This window comes from Artibeus jamaicensis, unplaced genomic scaffold (genome assembly GCF_021234435.1).
Source record: "Artibeus jamaicensis isolate MK-2021 breed Jamaican fruit bat unplaced genomic scaffold, CSHL_Jam_final contig_484, whole genome shotgun sequence".
NCBI lineage: Eukaryota > Metazoa > Chordata > Mammalia > Chiroptera > Phyllostomidae > Artibeus > Artibeus jamaicensis.
The window spans coordinates 1607103-1625289 of record NW_026521859.1 but is presented as its reverse complement, the minus strand read 5'-3'; the positions used below and the strand labels follow the sequence as shown (position 1 = coordinate 1625289).

The 18187-nt window shown below is 38.0% G+C and overlaps 1 pseudogene; it reads left to right on the top strand.

The window, feature by feature from the left end:
• The window catches only part of LOC119057100 (targeting protein for Xklp2-like), a 49114-nt pseudogene extending 33421 nt beyond the window's left edge, over positions 1–15693 (top strand).
• The last annotated feature ends 2494 nt before the right edge of the window (positions 15694–18187 follow it).

Here is an 18187-nt window from a genome sequence, read left to right as displayed (position 1 = left end):
TCACCTCAAACAAGACATGCCCTATGGCCTCAAATAATAGATCATAAATGTATATAGTGAAAATTATGTTTAAAGTCTATCTTTTTATCTTAAATATGGGATGAATCAAAATCCCATATTTAATTTGAGGACGAATCAAAAGATTTTAAAGATTTTCATATTTAACTGGACACAGCCCAAAATAGATGTAACTATTCTGTCCATTTTTTCAAGGTCAGTTTCTACTTTCCTTCATACTATACACACAATTCAAAGGGCATTTTTGGGTAAATTTAGCTTTAAACTAATTTTATTTTGTTTTGGGGGGCAACAGGAAGCTTATTCTGGATTTTGGCTTTTCTTTCTAGACTCTCACATCATTTCACTCCATCACATTCACTCCTGGTTATCTTTTGTACTTGCCTTTTAAAGTCTGAGCTCATCAGTCACAAATATTCCTGTTTGCCTGTTAGGTCTTTACCTTAGTGTTTCTTCCTTTCAGATCATTTCCCCTCCCCCCTTTTTTATATAGTTACTTATCTTGTCTATTTTTCCCTTTTGGAAATTCATTTAATGGGCTCAAATATATTTTCTTTGGAATTTTTGAAACTCGTATCTTAATTCAGGCATAGGTTAAAATTTGTATAGAGTAATGTTAAGCTATTTCTATGTAAAATGAATAGAAACAGTTCATTTCTAGGAGGAGACATGGATGAAGCTGAAGCAAATGTCATAATTGCCTAATTGCTACAGGTATTATTTTCCAAATTGGCTTAGCCCATCTATCAATACATGGGAACAGAAACGGAATGACCCCTAAGAAGAACAAGCAGGGACTTTGGATTACTGGGCGCAGTGCGGTGCTTAAACTGAAATTGAGGGGTTTCAGGAGACAATGCATCTTAGAGTTTTTTGACAGCCAATTCCAGTAAAGGTATGAAACTAGAATGTTCTGGAATATCAAAGCTTACAGCATTGCTAGAGCTTATCCAAAACCAAAATCATCTGTAGATGGAAAAAAACAAGGAAACACTTGCAAAAATGCTCAATTAAGTCATGTCATCAGTCTGTACCTAGGTGATTTATGCCTTTCAAACAAACTCTATTTTATTGCTATTAAATTTAGTGATTAGTATTAAAAATGTCATTTAATTTAAATATTAAAAAATTAACTGTGACTTCCAACCCACTAAAGCTGTCTGTTGATCAAGCAAAGCTGAGTTCATTAGACATAATGCCATCAGGGAGAAAAGTACTTTGAGAGAGTCTTAGAAGTTTCTCAGAAGAGTGGGATCAAATTGAAAATTTATAATGTACTAGTGCCTGGGCTAGAAAATTTAAAGGTCACTTTACAAGGCAAGAACTACTTGAATTTAGCAGATTTTATCAGATAATAGCTTTGGACTTATGGGCTCAAAGAGGTAAGGGTTTTGAAGTCAGTTTTTGATGATTAACTGTTGCTTTTCATAAGTAGGCATTTTTAGTTACTTTACATACTTATCTTCCAGAAGCAAATATTCCCTGGAGCAAGGAGCTAAATTGTGTTTGCTTAATCCCTGCATTCTTTAACATAGGGAGAAGAAAGCATGCCTTGTCCCAATATAATTTAACACATGGGAAGGAAATTTTGTTGGTTTTACTCTTCACTTGCATTCTTGAGTAGGAGATTTGGTCAACACCAATTATGAAGCTGGGTTACACATCAGACTCATCTGTGCTGCTCTGAGTAAAATGTTGGTTGTAAAGGCCCCTTCTCTGGAGATTATGATTCAGAAAGTCTGGATAAGGCTTTTGTATGCTTAAAAATCTTCATACTTAATTCTGATGAATAACCAGAATTGAGAACATCCACACTACAGATACCTTATGCATGACCTGCTGTCTTCATCCCTTTGGCCTGCCACAACAGAATACCATAGACTGGGTGTCTTACAAGATAATTAATGGCTCACAGTGACAGAGGCCAGGTAGTCCAAGATCAAGGTACCAATAGATTTGGTGTCTTGTGAGAGTACATTTCTTTATTCACAGATGGCCACTTTTTGCTGTGCCCTCACAGGGCAGAAGGGGAAAAGGTGTTTTCTTGGAGTCTCTTTCATAAAGACACTGATGCTATTCATATGGGCTTTACCTTCATGACCTCTTCACTACACAAAGGCCCCATCTCCAAATATCATCATATCAGGCATTAGGATTTTACATCGGAATTTTGGGGGACGCAAATATTCGATCTATAGCACCTGGTGTCAGCTAAGTCTGACATGTAGACAAAACCACCTCTGTGGAGCATGCTACCATGGCCAAGTGCATTAAGTGATGACATATGTAAAGTTGGAGAAAGATACATTTGCAAGTAATAATATGTGTACCTAACACTTAACACAAGAGAGATTTTAGTTCCAGTAATGTGCACCATTACTGGCATTTTTTTTTCTAAAAACTATTTTCAGTGAGAGTGAAGATAATGATGGGTGAGTAATTTCCGTAATTTCCTTTTTCATTAAGCATTACAGAATTGTTATTAATGCAAATATTCCCAATCAACTACCATTTTGCTCTTTGATAACATTCAATCACTCCTAACATTTTTAACCACTTCTGAAATAATTCAGTTTTTCTTCTTTTAGAATCAAATTTTATTTCTCACTTTTTTACTTTATTTTTTTATTGTTCATTTGCAGTTGTCCCCATTTCCCCACATTACTTTCAATTTTTAAGATCACCTACATAAAAATAAGTAATCAGTGGATACTATAGATTTTCAAGCAAGATGCATATACTGTGATCAAATGTGCTCTGCATTGCAGCTACAAATCATAGATAATTTAAAATTTATTAAAGTGACTTAGTTTAAAGTCTAAAATTTCTCATCAATGAATGCTTTCTATTCTTTTCTTTGCAATATGTTCTACAAATAGCTAGGCTTACCGTGCTGCTTATAGAAATGATTTTATATCTGCTCCTAAACCGTATTCAGGCTGCAAAGTGATGCACTCTTAGAAGGTGCAGTCCTTTCAAAGCTGCAGAGCATTGAGATTAAATTCTGTGAATCAGAGTTGCTTAGGGCCCATTCAGTTCAAATTAATTAGTTAGCATCCAGCGTGTCTATTGGGAGGGGAACTTAAAGCAATTTAGAAGCTGTCTGCCAGAGAAAGTGGTGGTTGGAAAAAGACAATCACAGAGTTTTCATTCAGACCAGAGACTTCATGCTGCTGCATAATTCTTGTGTCTTTCTGTTTTGCCAAGAAGAGAGGAAAAGAAACAAGGACCTCAGAAGGAGCACAGCAGGGATGGCTGGTATTCAGCAATCTAATTGGGAATGCTAAAAAGACAATTCTTGCCTGCTCTCTGGTTAAGATGGAGCTGATCAGTTTTCTCCCTAGAGTGAAGAGCAAAGGAGGAAAATATGCTATCTTTAGAAAGTTTAAAAGAGTTTCTGAACACCTGGAAAACTCAGGCGCAGAAAATATTATGAAGTAAAAATGCATTTTAAAAGGCAATGCACTTAAACATAAAAAAACCAAGAATGTGGTTAAAACATAAGTAAAATACACAGAATAGTTCTGAAGTATGTATATATATATACACACATGCATACATACATACACACATAATATATACATTACTGAAAAATAAATATATACTATATATTTATAAAACATACTTTCTGTCATCTACTTAAAAATAAGTAATTATTCTAGTTTATAAAATGTATAACTGTTGTAATAAAAACAAAGAAACAGAAAATCTATCTTTGATAAAAGCAATTGAATGATTTACTCAGGCTTCTTCCCTATTTAGACCTTCAAATTATGTGTTAACAAATAGTATCATATCCCTACTCTAAATTCTTAGGTTGCTTTGAGTCGCCTACACTGCCTGTTATAGTGCTTTACACTTAGCAAAGTCTAAACACATTCTTTGTTATATGTGTATATAAACTTTATGTACAGTGACAAATACAGCTCTTAAACATGCAGTTCAGTGAGTTCTAACCAGTGTCTGCACCCAGGTAACCAACAGCCCAGTTGAAATATAGAGCAATTCCATCCAAGTAAGTTCCTTTCTGTTCTCTTCTAGTCAGTCATCACTAGGCAACAGCCGCTGTTCTCATTTCTATGGCCACAGACTAATTTTGCCTGCTTTTGAACATCACCTAAATGGAGTTATTAGTATCCTTGTCTTTTTTCTCAATAGGTTCGTTTTTAAGCTATTTAAACTACATCCATGTTATTACTTGTATTGTTATTATATTCTATTGCTGAGTAGTATTGTGGGAGTATACCACAATTTGACTTCTTATTCTCTGTTGGTGGACATTAGTTCTTCGGTCTTTCCAGTTTGGGATTATTTTAAGTAAAGCTGCTATAAATATGCCTCTGTGATCTTTTTTTGTGTACACATACTTTCACTTCCCTTTGTAAATACTTGTGATTAGAATTGGTAGGTGGCAGAGTAGGCTTGTGTTTAACTTTATAAGAAACTTCCATAGAACTTTCCAGATGGGTAGTGGCGATTTACATCCCCACTAGCAATGCAAGAGAGTCCCAGGTCTTCACATTCTTGGCAACATTTTATGTTATTTTTTTTATTTTGATCATTCTAGAAGGTATGAAATAACACTTCATTGTGGTTTTATTTGGCATATCCATGATAAAGATATTGTACAACTTTTTGTGTGCTTATACATCATTTGGAAAATATTGTTAAATGTATTTTTAAATCCTTTGCTTGTTTTTTAATGAGGTTGTTTGCCTTCCTGTACTGAGTTATAAAACTTCTTTGTATATTAAGAAAACCAGTTTTTTTGTCAAAAGTATGTTTTTAGTCTGTTTTTCCCCATCATTGGCCTTGCCTTTTTCTTTTCTAAGTTAAATGTATTGGGGTGACATTGGTTAAGAAGATCACATAGGTTTCCAGGGTACATGTCTATGATACGTGGTCTGTATATTGCACTGTGAGCCCACACCCAGAATCATATCATCTGTCACCACCTTTTTATTTTCTTTATGCTGCTTTTTAATGAGCAGAGGGTTTTACTATTGATGAAGTCCAAATTCTTTTTATTGTAGTTATTTTTGTAGCCTCTCTAAGAATAGTGCAGATATTCTCCTATACTTTCTTCTGGAAGAATTACAACTTCTACTTTTATCTATAGGTCTATGCTTCATACGGAATTAAATTTGTGGATGGCATGAGTTAGAGAAATCTTGTCTTAGCACTATCTGTTGAAGAGTTCCATTCCTGCTCTTAATTGGGGTCAGTGGTGTTTTTTGAAATCCATCAATCATCTTTTTTTCTCTTCTATGACTGTATATATCTATTATTTTGCCAATACCACACTGTCTTTATTAGTTTAGGTTCATGGTAAGTCTTAAAAAAAGGGAATGTGAGTTTTCTAACTGATTCTCTCCTATTAAAATTGTTCTAGTCATTTTTTTACAGGTTTCTTTTCTTATACCTTCATTCACCATGTCCATTTTTTTAAGACCTGGAATATATTTATAATAGTTTCTTAAAAAAACAAAAACAAAGCTTTCCACTAATTCTGATACCTGAATCATCTCAGAGTCTTTCTTTATTGACACCTAATTTCTCTAATAATTGGTCAATTTTCCCTGCTTCTTTGCATGGCTAGTAATTTGTATTGTAGACTAAACATTTTGGTTAATTTTTTTAAGAGAGTTGAGATTATGTTGCCTTTTAAAAATAGCTTTACCTGGCTGATACAGCTGAGTGAATTGAGCGTGGGCCTGAGAACCAAAAGATCATGGTTCGATTCCCAGTCAGGGCACATGCCTGGGTTGCAGGCCAGTTCCCAGCAGGGGACACACAAGAGGCAACCACACATTGATATTTCTCTCCGTTTCTCCTTCCCTTCACCTGTAAAGATAAATAAATAAAATCTTTTAAAACATAGCTTTCAATTTTGCTTATAGGCAATTAAATTACTAGAAGATGCTTTTGTTTTTTCAGTTTTGGTTTTATCTTTTAGAAGGTAAATCTGCTTCAGTTCCTCCTTGTTCTAGATTGTAGATCCTATTTCAGGGCGTGATTCTCCCTTTTAAGGCATGTGTTTTCCAGGTTTTTCAACTAAATGCCCAAGTTGATCAGTGAGGTCTCAACACTGGCTGGGGCAAAATTGTGATGTCACTTCATCCTGTAAGTTTTCTACTCTCCTCTTTAGCTCTCAGACCCTCTTCATTCACTCTGTGCCAGGCATTGGGGAATCTTGCCCTCGGCATATTCAGCCTTGTCCTCAGCTAAGAACTGACACGGGATCCACGTGCGAACTGGTAGGCCACCCTCTATGAAGGCTGCTCCTCTTTGGTTTCTATCCCACCAAGGTCAGTGGCTCCCTCAGCTCTGACCCCTGATCTGTGTGTGCCTTTGTCCTGCCATGATGACCTCCACTCATTGTTTGCAACTGCCCTTCTTTGTGCACTTTGGGGAATTGCCCCTTCGTAGAAGACTTCAGGGAATGTGAGCTCATCTCTTATTTTCATTGTCTAAGAAAGTCCCACACTGCCCATTTCAAAGCCTGAAAGCAAAGTTTCATACACATTGTTCAGTTTTAGTATTTCTGAGCAATGGAAGAATGTCATCCTGGCAAAAGTATAGAAGTTGATAAACACTTTTAGCATTTTATGTGAATCAATGCTATAGTTGCAAATGTAGACTTTAGCAGAAAAGCAACCAGACTTCCAGGAGGATCCATTGCAAACACATTTATAAAGTAGCTCAGGGTCCACTGGACTTGTCTGATTGACTGCAGTTACAGTTCTCTGCAATATAATATTCATTCACCAAAAAATTAAATCCATAATTGAAATTCACCTTGGACTTAAAGACTTAAAGCTGAAGCTTTCTCTTCTCTAGAAAACTTCTCAATAATAACTTACTTTGCTCCACCACTTTGATGCTTTCCCTTCCCACCAAATCAAACGATTGCTTTCTATCATGCGTTTCAGTCATAAGTTGTTCTAATTTTCAAGTGTTTTGAAAATTCCATAAAGTAAGTAAGTAAGTATATTTTTGTAGCCTGTACTTACTTATTCAAGAAGAGCCACCAAAGAGAATATTTGTTAACAGGTTTGTTGCAACACTGCTTCATTCTTATGACCACCAATGCAATAATTTTGGATGCTTTATTTAGCTAAGGCAAATAGAACAAATTTCTTGTTTTTTTTAACTAATACTGGTAATTGGATAATTCACAAGCCTTTATCTTTAGATACCACTTTTCTCTAGAACTGAAAACTAGATGTCTAAATATCTGCCAACAGGCTCTAACTGGTTGTTCTACAGAATGTTTTAACTCAAAAGTCCAGAACCAATATTTCCTCTTTCTACTCTCCAAATTTTTTTTCTTCTTAAGATTTTTATGACCTCTGCACCATCACTGAGCACCTGATTCGAGCCCACTTCAATTTAAACTCCCATGTTATCTCAACCATACTGTTTATTTCACATGTTAGAATGTGACTTCAGTGAATCTAATCAGGAGGAACATTTAGATTTTCATGGGGACTACTAAAAAAGGAGCTCACTATTTCCAGGGACTTTTCTCTGAAAAGATGAAACTCATGCAGCCATTTTAGCATGAGGACAGAAGATATCCAAGAAAGAAGAGGCCAGAAAAAGAGGTGTAGCCAAGAGGTGGAGAGGAAGAAACTGGGTACTGATGCTATATACGAAACACTTTATATAGCTGAGACTAAACCTGGCAATGGCTGGACTTGTTATGTCAGGCAATAAATACTTCTTTTTGCTTAAGTCAGTTTGAATTTGGAATTTTCTCACTTGCAAGAAATGCAGCTAACTGAAATGGGTTTAGGCATTAATCCATGGCACTATTTTTCCAATACTGAAGTCACTGTAAGCAAGAGATGCAAATTAAAAATGCATATTTTAACTACATAGTTACGATTTATTTTGATGAGAACTTTTCAAAGATTTAGTTTCCTAGCAACTTTTAAATATATAATATAGTATTTTTTAAATTATAGTGACCAGGCTGTGCATCATATCTTAAGGTCTTATTTATTTTATGATTAGGAGTTTGTACCATTTGACCACATTCACCCATATCACCTGCCTCCCACCCCCTACACCTGGCAAGCACCAGTCTGTTCTCCATACCTGGGAGCTTGGCTGTTACTGTTTTTTTTTTTTTCTTTAGATCCCACATACCAGTGAGATCATACCGAAATTGTCTTTCTCTGTCTGATTTATTTCACTCAGCACAATACCCTCAAAGCCCATCCATGTTGTTGATGGCAAGATTTTGTTATTTTTTTATGACTGAGTTCTATTCCATTATATTCATTCATCCATTCATGGATACTTTGGTTGCTTCTGTGTGTGGGTTATTATTGTAAATAATGCTGCAAAAAAATGGGGGTGCATATACCTTTTCAAGTTAGTTTTTAAATTTTCTTCAAATAAATACTCAAAAGTGAAATTTCTGGAGCATAGGACAGTTCTTTCTTAAAGTGTTTTAGGAGCAACCTTATTGGTTTTCATTCCTCTGGCTTTGCCAATTTACATTCCTAACAACAATGCACAAGTATTTGCCTTCCTTTACACCCTCACCAACACATTTTTTTCTTTTTGATAACCATTCTAATAGGTGTGAAATAAAATGATATCTCATTGTAGTTTTGATATCTCATTGTAGTATCTCATTGTAGTATGGTATCTCATCACATCTCCCTGATGATTAGTGATGCTGTACACCTTTTCATGTATCTGTTGGCCATCTGTAGTCCTCTTTGGGAAACTGTGTATTCAAGTCCTTTGCCCATTATTCAGGTGTTTTATTTTGTTTTTTTGCTATTGAGTTGTATTAGCTATTTATATATTTTTAATATCAACCATCTATCAAATATCTTAATTGCACATATTGTGCATCATCCCATAGATAGCCTTTTTATTTTTCTGATGTTTTTCTTTGCTCTGAGAAAGTTTTTTAGTTTAATATAATTATGCTTATTTTAGCTTTTTTTGCTTTTGCTTTTGGTATCAAATCATATATGTGTGTGTATGTATATATATGTATATGTGTATATACATATACATATATATTTATATAGTCAGCCCAGAAGTTACCCAGCCATGTACTATGAAAAATAGAGACATTTATTGAAGAAGATACAAGATATAAGAAACATTGTACATAGGGCAATGACACCTCAGTCCCCTTCAAAGTAGGCACCTTGGGACCTGACACAGTTCTCCCAGTCACCAGCAGATGCCCATTGTATTTTCCTGAAATCACCAATGGTCTGATATCTCTTCCTTTCAAAAGTGATTTTAGTTTTGGGAATAGCTGGAAGTCACAGGGCACCAAATCTGGGCTGTAGGGTGACTGAGTCTTCTCACTAATTTGATGTCTCAACAAAAAACTCAGCAGGAGACATGCTGCATGAGTGGATGCATTGTTGTGATGAAGCTGCCAATCACCAGCTGCCCATAGCTGTGGCCTTCTGAATCATCCTAATAGTTTCTGCAGAGGAATGTTCAAGCTTAATGCAAAATTTGATGCAGATTCATTGTTTTACTCCTTCTGTCATTTTGAATGTGACAGACACAAAGTACATAACTCACTCAATGGTGTCTACTGCTCCTACTGATTAGTACAGTGAAGTCATCATTGTTCACACATGTACATTCCAGTCCACTCCCCTTGGCTGCCAGGTTACATTGATGTTGTGCAAAACATTGTTGTTATATTAACAATGACTGGACTTTTTCCAAACAGACCTCATATGTATATATGTATAAATATGTGTGTGTGTGTGTGTGTGTATATATATATACACACACACACACACACACACACATGTCATTGCTGAGCTGATGTCTAGGAGCTTACTATCTTTTTCTAGGAGATTTATGGTTTCAGCTCTTTACATTCAAGTCTTTAATTCTTTTTAAGTTAATTTTTGTGTTTGATGAAAAGAGTGCTCTAATTTTATTTTTTTTTTGCATACGGCTGTCCAGTTTTCCCAACACCATTTATTGAAGAAACTGCCCTTTCCCTATTGTATGCTTTTTGCTCCTTTTTCATAAATTTACTGTTCTTAGGTCAATATTATATTGTTTTGATTACCATAGCTTTGTGATATAGTGAAACCAGTAATCATGATACCTCCAGTTTTATTCTTTTCCAGATTGCTTCCGCTATTTGGGGTCTTTTGTGGTTCCATACAAATTTTAAGTTTGTTTGTTCTATTTCTGCAAAAAATGCTCTGGAATTTTGTTAGTTGCAAGAATGCCAAATTTTTATAAGTACATACCTTATCTTACTATACCACTTTTCACTCGCCGACAAAGATCTTTGTCTATTAGTTAAATACTTAACTTAAAATCAAGTTATGACAAATGCTTTTCCAGGATTTTCAGTTGGGGATGAGAGATAATGAAGCAACATTACCTCTAGTGGCAATGTACCTCTTGTGGCACAAGCCAGTCTAACTGAACAAAACATGGAAATCAATGAACATGTAGACTTTTCAATAAATTTCTCCTTCTAAAATTAGCTTGAGTACTGACAAAAAACAAAAAGCCTTCAATGCAAGACTTAAATTCTGGTCTGCCGACCTGAATCACATTCTCATTTACCACTGTGGTACAGTATGATGTCCCCTTGGTGCCTGAGGCGATACTTGACAGAGTGAATGCATTTTTGTTGACTAGCCTCATATACTAAATTCATGTTTGGTAAATAATTTTTTAAAAGAAGTATTTAAAATTGTGTAGAAATCCCTTGAGCCAATGCTCTTTAGTTGTTTCCTATCACATGGCTTATTCAAGAAACAGCCTGGCTATAGGGAGGGCATCTGTGTCTGTGCTTTACTGGGAATGCTCTGTTTTGGCCAGCCTGTCCCTGATCACGTGTAAATTTCTTCTATTAAATAACACCAGGTACATCCGTACTGACACACAAATGCGTGAAAAAATGTCAGTCTGCAACCTAGGCATGTATCCTGACTGGGAATTGAACCCACAGTCCTTGGTTTGCAGGCCAGTGCTCAGTCCACTGAGCCACACCAGCCAGGGCACAAACAGGCATTTTTATAAGGATAATCTGAAATACATTTTCAGAATCCTCCTCCTGTCTCAGCTTCACCATTACAAAGTGGGTTAAGCAATGTAGTTTTCTAAGAGATTTAGACCTAGTAGCTCTTCATTTGTTGTAGCAAATTGTAAAAGACTTTCAAGGTCAGCCAAACTAAGTGTAAATTCTGTACCTCCCACCATTCTGATGAATAATCCTCGGCCATTCTAACCTAGAGGTGGGATTGACTCTCAGGAAATCCTTTTCCTCTTTTCATCTGTAGGATGATTACCAATCAGAGTGCTGAGTCTCCGGGGAAAGGAGGTTGCAGGGAAAATGCTGATGGGGATGCTCAGGATGGAGCCTCAGTCCCAGTGAGCTTATCAAGCAATCAGTGTGCTTTGGCCGATAACTTCAAAACAGTGTTCGGTGGAGGGAAATTTATCAGGGGAAACATTTTCCAGTGAGTTTCAAAAGATAAGAGCCATATATCAATCATATGTTTTTCTGCCAAAGTAACATTCAGCGGGCAAGATGGAAGGGACATAACATGAGCAAAAAGAAATGCTTACTTGTTCAGTCTAAGGAAAGAGTTCCCTTCTCACTTCTGACCAATCTATGTTAGCTACTTATTTAACATCCCCTTCATTTAACTCTTGAAATATCTTAAATAAAATTATAAAGAAGGAAGTGGTAGAAGGGTCTTTGGATATGTTGTAGAAGCCATCATCATTTCTGTCGTATTTCCAAATGGGAACTGAAAAATAAAGACAAGAGGAGGATTTCTTCCTTTTTGAATTATTTTTAAAGGTTTTATTTATTCACTTTTAGAGAGGGAAAGGGAGGAGAAAGAGAGAGAGAGAAACGTCAATGTGTGAGAAAAGCATCAACTGGTTGCCTCCCACCTGCCACCCACGGAGGACATGTGAGAAGGTGTGTGCCCTGACTGGGAATTGAACCAGCAACCTTTTGGTTCTTAGGCCAATCCTCAACCCACTGAGCCACACCAGCCGAGGCATTTTCATCTTAAAGAAATTAATTTTCAACAAACGGCAGTAAATTCAGGTCTAATGGAGTTTGTGAAACTAATTACTGTTCACCTTTAAACTAAGGTTTCATATAACTGCCTTAAAACACCCCATGCTGCAGTACACTGGCTTAACCCTAAATTCTGCTACTCCGCTTTAAAGTCACAATACAGCCCTGGCAGGAAAGCTAAGATGACATCTGAAAGGAGGACTGGACTGCTCTTTCACAATTCCCACCTCCAGCCGCTCCACCCAAAGTGAGAGGATTAAAGCTCCTATTCTCTCTGGAGATGAAAAGTTAGGAAGATCTAAGGGCACACACATATTCAGTCCCTTCTCTTTCACAACCCTCTGTAAGGAGACTCAGCTGTCCTTTATCTCAACATGACAAAACACGGAAGAGCTAAGGGCTCCCCTAGAAGTGGAGCCGGGGAGGAGCAGACAGCCCATCTGCCTCTTCACTTCTTGTCCCAACTCACCTTGTCTGGGAACTCGTCATGAGCCTCCCACTGCCACTAGAAAGTGGGGACATAGGGGTTTCACCTGTTCACTTGCTGACACTCACTTCCAGAACCCCACGATCCTTTAGGGATTTACAAAGACTTAAAGATGTGCTGAAGGAGCTCATATGAGTTAATGGTTAATGCATACATGTGTTGGCCTAGAAAGATACGTTTTATGAATAGTGATAATAATAGTGGACAACAATGTAGTTACTACTATCAGTGAGACAGTATTCCAGCCCCAAAATAAAATTATAGATTTTTAAACAATGTGCATGGACTGTAACTAATGCTATCACATGACTGAGGTGGATACTGTCAGCATCCAGCCCATTCCCTGTATGTGTTTTCTGAAATGCAGAGCCCGGGAACCTAAGAACTGCATTTCCCATACAGCTCTACCCGGAGTTGAGGAAGAGAACTAGATTCTACCAATTACATGCATTTCCATGAGATTTAGAAGACATAATGAGGCTAAAACCCTGTTTCTGCTGCTGCTGCTATAAGCAAATCAGGTTCTGCAGATTGAGATATTGATGACAGTTGATTCTTTAATAACTGGATCATTGTTTCATTAACATACCCTTGAATTTAATGGTTTCAGTGGTAGCTTCTTGATTCCTGTTCCTCAAGTCATGGGCATGAAAGCACCTTTTTATTTGTATTAAATTGCTCTCTTAGAATATTTTAAAGTGGTCTGATCGATGCATTTCACTGGGGAGCCTGGGGTCAAATTTTCAGTGCTACTAAGTGAATCCAACCGTGTTTCTTGTGGGCACTCCATCCTCACAGCTGAGACCAAGGTCTTGATAAGAAATCCTGGCTAGACTGCAGGATTACAGAAGAGAGGTGAAAGCATATTGCAACTTTGACTGGACGTACAAAACCACAGGGTGAAAGGAGGGAACGATAAGGAAAGAGTATTGTGCTGAAGTGCGGAGCCTCGGTTCCAGATCTAGTTCTGCCTCTGCATCATTGTGTGACATTGGGTGGGCACAGTGTCACCAGCTGGAGCCTCTTGCTCCTATGGTGCTCCCGTGGACTTATATCTTTGAATGCTGAGGATACCCAAAACATAGACTCTTGGTTTGAAGAGAAGGCCCATTTGGAGAATCAATTTTCTGGGAAGAATGAGACAGAGCTTTTTCAGGACAAAACTCCTTGAAAAAGGCAAATCCTCAGCAAATTATTGTCATACCTTTGAGACCAGTTGACCATACTTATTACAAAGAGTCAGGAAAAAAACTGGTGCAAGAATGCATTCCCTCAAATGCTTGTTCTTCTCTGGATGTCAGGGAACCCTCTGCTTGGAAGGACTTGGCACAGAAAGAAACTACCATGTAAAAATGAAAGCCAAGAGATACTCTGTTCCTGTCATCGTCAGCGAAATTCCATCCTCCAAAAGAATGCAAGTTTCGAACAATGAAAAGAAGCCAGAAGAAGAGAAAGATGATAGTTCTCATCAAGACTCTTCTGGTAAGAATGAGTCTTCCCCAGAGAAAGCCAAGGACAAACGTACTGTGCCTTGTATATCCCCTGTCAGGCAGAAGATTCTAAACACTGAGGAGCAAGAGTCAGAGAAGAGCATGAAAACACAGGAGGAGATGGAGATCTGGAAAAGGAAGGAAGAACTCAAGAAACTTGCTCTTGCAGTTGCAGGGCAACCTGTGAAGAAATTGGTGGGCCAGGTAACCAAATCAGTCAACTTCCACGTCCACACAGGTGAACAAATCAACATTCTAAGAAGCAGGAGGAGTATAAGGAAGTGAACTTTATATCTGAGTTGTGAAAGTATTCTCACTCTCCTACCCAAGTGACTAAGGGACACACCATTATACAGCCTTTCAATCTGTCCCAAGGAAAGGAAAGAACATTTGATGAAAGGGCTTTTTCATACGTATCTCTTGTATAGCTGTTCGAAGCCTTCTATAAATGAAGTGCTAGTAGATATCACTGGAGGAGCAACAAGGATGATCTTACTCTGTTACCCCCAAATCTGCTATGGCCAAGATTTCCAGTGACCCACAGACTCCTGTGTTGCCAACCAAACAGTGCATAAAGCCTGTTGACCTGCAAAAGATGCAGCAGATCAGGAGGCTGAAGAGCTTGAGAAACTGCTACAATACAAATTCAAAGCACAGCAAGTTGATCCCAGAATGCGTGAAGGTTGCCCAAGAAACCACCTGTGAAGCCACCCACATAGCACATTGGCTTTGACCTGGATAGTAGGAAAAGGATCCAGGAGCAGGAGTCAAAAACGAAACCAGAGGATGAGCGATTTGAATTTCATTCCAGATTTGCCCAACAAATATCTTGGAAGAAGTCGTGGGTGTTCCTGAAAAGAAAATACTTCCAATCACTCTCCCCAAATCACTGCCTTTACATTAAAAAAAAAAAAACAAAAAAAACAGAATCTGAATGCCCACTGATGATGTGGAAGAGGAGCCCGTAATGATAAGAGGTGAACCTGTGCCACATTCTGGGGTACCTTTTAGGTCCCATAACCCAGAGATTAAAAACTGTGGGATTAGGTCCTTTCTTTTTTGATTCTAAAGATGTAGAATGTCAGTTACAAAAGGAGAAGAAAATAAAAGAACTGCAGAAAGGTGAGGGGCCCAAGTTCAAGGTATTTCCTTTGCCTCATTTTGATACCATTAACCTGCCAGAGAGGAAGATGAAGAATACAACCCAGACCAATATTTCTGCTTGGAGACTGACAAAGAAGCATTGTGAAGGTACTGACTCGGAAGCACCAGCTGAAGGAAGAACTGAGTCAGCAGAAGGAAGCAACTTGCTTCAGGGCTCCTCCAAACACTATCATCTGCCAAGCAGTCCTTTGTTCCCAAGAGATAAAAAAAAATCTGTAGATGTTCAGGAACCTTTCCAGCTGGCTGTGGAGAAGAGAGCCAAGGCGAGGCAAGAACTAGAGAAGAATATGGCAGAGGGGGAAGCCCAGAGTCCAGTAGGTAGAGGAGGCCGGGCAGCTGGGGAAGAGCAGCAGAGGATGCTGCTGGCCAGGCTCCAGAAAGAACTGGTGGTGCACAGACAAATCTAACACACAAGTGACCGGCCTCTGACTGTGCCTGTATCTCCCAAGTTCTCGGCTCAATTCCACTGCTGAACTCAGCCGTGAGCTGCAGACACTGCCTGGGCACAGGGCCTCTTTTTCTATCACATTTCTTTCCTTGTCACGGAAACATGGAGAGAACCCATTTCTTCTTTTTCCTAACAATGGCTGTCATAGCCCACCTACAAATACGAATGTGGACAATACTTTTGTTGAGAATTGTTATCTTGTGTTATTGAGGCTAATACCGAGACTCAACTAGTGCATGTGTTGATCGGACTCAATGTAGTTATTTCCTTGGAATCATGAGTTGACCTTTAAAATGGGTTTTAACTTTGAGTAGGATTTAAAGTCTTTATATTAGCACAGTGTAATTGCTATTGACCCTTCCCTCACTCCCCTCCCTTTTTTCTATTTTAAAGCAGAAAATGAAGATAGTTAAATACTGAGATAGGATTTAAGTTATGACTTAAGTTACAAGGAACAATCAGTATATCACATCCTTTCCTCTTCTCTGCACAAAACAAATTTAAAGTTAAGGAGCCTGTTGCTATGAGAAAAGCCACTGCTTGAACTGCTGGGGAACCTCACAGTAGCCATGGGCACACTGTGGGCAGACCTGCTGCTATTATTAATGCATGGTCTTCCCTTACCGGTGCCGATAACAAGGAATGCTGTGCAGCAGGATTGTTTTAAGTCCTCCTATACCCTGGACAGGAATAAACATGTTTGCCTCCTAAAAGAAGAACAATTTTCAACTGGCTTATGTTTCTTCAACTGAAACCTGACTGATACCATAAATGCCTGCATAGAATAGAGCTATAAAGAAGAAAATCTGTGACGTCCATCTTTGCTGGTAGGATCTGAAGACAATGATGACCCGCTTGTTGTTGGAAAATGAAACATTAGCATTCCATAGACTGAAGGCAAAAGAGTCACCTAAGTTAGCTTCAGTGATTATTAGCTTGCAGCTACACATTCCTGGAAGGCAGCTCTCGCTGGACCAAATTGGCGAGAGTAGGGCAGGGCGTGAATGAGGCTCGCAGACACTGTGGGCTGGCCAGGCTAATTCCAACAGCACTGGGGTGTTACAAAGTATTTAAAAGTAAACTCCTTCAAGAGAATAAGAAAACAAGCCCAAGATTGGGAGGACATTGTTGCAAAAGATGTCTCTAAAGAAAGGACTGTCATCCAAAATGTGTAATATTACAATAAGAAAATTTAAAAATCCACTCAAAAAATGGTCAAAAGATCTGAACAGATACCCCACCAAAAATGATACACAGGTTAGAAATAAGTACCTGAAAACATGCTTTATATCGTGTATCATCAGGAAAATGCAAATTCAACCCACAGTGAGATACCTCTAACATATCTATTTGAATGGCCATGAATCAAAACTCTGACAACACCAAATGCTGGTGAGCATGTGGAAGAACAGGATCTCTCATTTGTTGCTGATAGAACTGCAAAATGGTACGGCTCCTTGGAAGGACATGTGAGTCAGTAGTTACACTCTCTGATATTTACCAAATAAATTGAAAACTTATGACCACATAGAGATCTGCATGTTGATGTTTATAGCAACTTTATGCATAATTGCCAAAACTTAGTAGGTGAATGAATCAATTATGGTACATCCAAACAATAGAGTATTATTATTTTATAAAAATAAATAAAGCTGTGTAGGAATCTTAAATGCATATTATAAAGCGAAAGTGGACAATCTGAAAAGGCTACATTATTCTAACTATATGGTATTCTGGAAAAGCCAAAACTAGGAAGATGATAAAACAGTCAGTCTTTGGCCCTGGCTGATGTGACCCAGCGGACTGAGCACAGGCCTGTGAACCAAAGGGTCACCGGTTCTATTACCAATCAAGACACAGGCCTGGGTTTCAGGCCAGGCCCCCAGTAGGGGGTGTGTGAGAGGCAACCACACACTGATGCTTCTCTCCCTCCCTTCCCCTGTCTCTAAAATTAAATAAAATCTTTTAAAAAATCAGTATTTGCAAAGGGGAAGGACGGGATAAATAGGTGGAGCACAGGGCACTTTTGGGAAGTGAAAATACTTTATGTGACAGTATTTATATAATTGTGGGTTCATGTCATTATACCTTTGTCAAAACCCATAAATATCTAACAGTAAGAGTGAATTCACATGTAAGCTGTGGCCTTGGGGTGATGGTGTTAGGTCAAGGATGTTGATAGTGGGGGAGACTGTATGTGTATGGGAGCAGAGGCAATGGCAATTCTCTGCACTTTCTGCTCAGTTTTGCTGTGAAACTAACACTGCTCTAATATAGTATGCTGAAAATAAAACATAAAGCAAATAAATCATTTCTTGCCTGTAGGCATGATCAGAGGACTAGGGATAATTTCCATCACTGGCTTAAAGAAATTTCAGAGCCAATATTTCTGAAAATGAGATAGAAAATCTGATCCTATAGATAAATGAAATACAATATAAGTTGAATTTATAGTTGTATTAGATCTTCCATATGAAGATTGGTAACCTTTCAATTGAGAAGGATAGAAATGCTGAGTA